The sequence below is a fragment of the Colobus angolensis genome, unplaced genomic scaffold (genome assembly GCF_000951035.1).
Source record: "Colobus angolensis palliatus isolate OR3802 unplaced genomic scaffold, Cang.pa_1.0 Scaffold352, whole genome shotgun sequence".
Classification (NCBI taxonomy): domain Eukaryota; kingdom Metazoa; phylum Chordata; class Mammalia; order Primates; family Cercopithecidae; genus Colobus; species Colobus angolensis.
The window spans coordinates 904142-904480 of NW_012116844.1; positions in this window are offsets into that span (position 1 = coordinate 904142).

The window sequence follows — 339 nt, forward strand, 5'->3', positions numbered from 1 at the left end:
AAAAAAAAAAAAAGCTGGACATAGTGGTAAGCACCTACAGTCCCAGCTACTCGGGAGGCTGAGACAGAAGCATTGCTTGAGCCAAGAGTTTGTGGCTGCAGTGAGCTGTATTCCAGCCTGGGCAACAAAGTGAGACCCTGACTCTAAAACAGTAAGAACAAAACCCTGACATGTAAGCCACAGGGGAGTCTGGGTCTTAAGCATTGGCTACTCAATTTTCCTTGCTTGGAGCCCTGCAAGAAACGACTCACTTTCTCTGCTGCAAATCCTAATGTCAGTGTTTGGCTTTTCTGCTTTGGGTCGGTGGACCCAAGTTTGGTCCCAAAATATGCCCAGCAT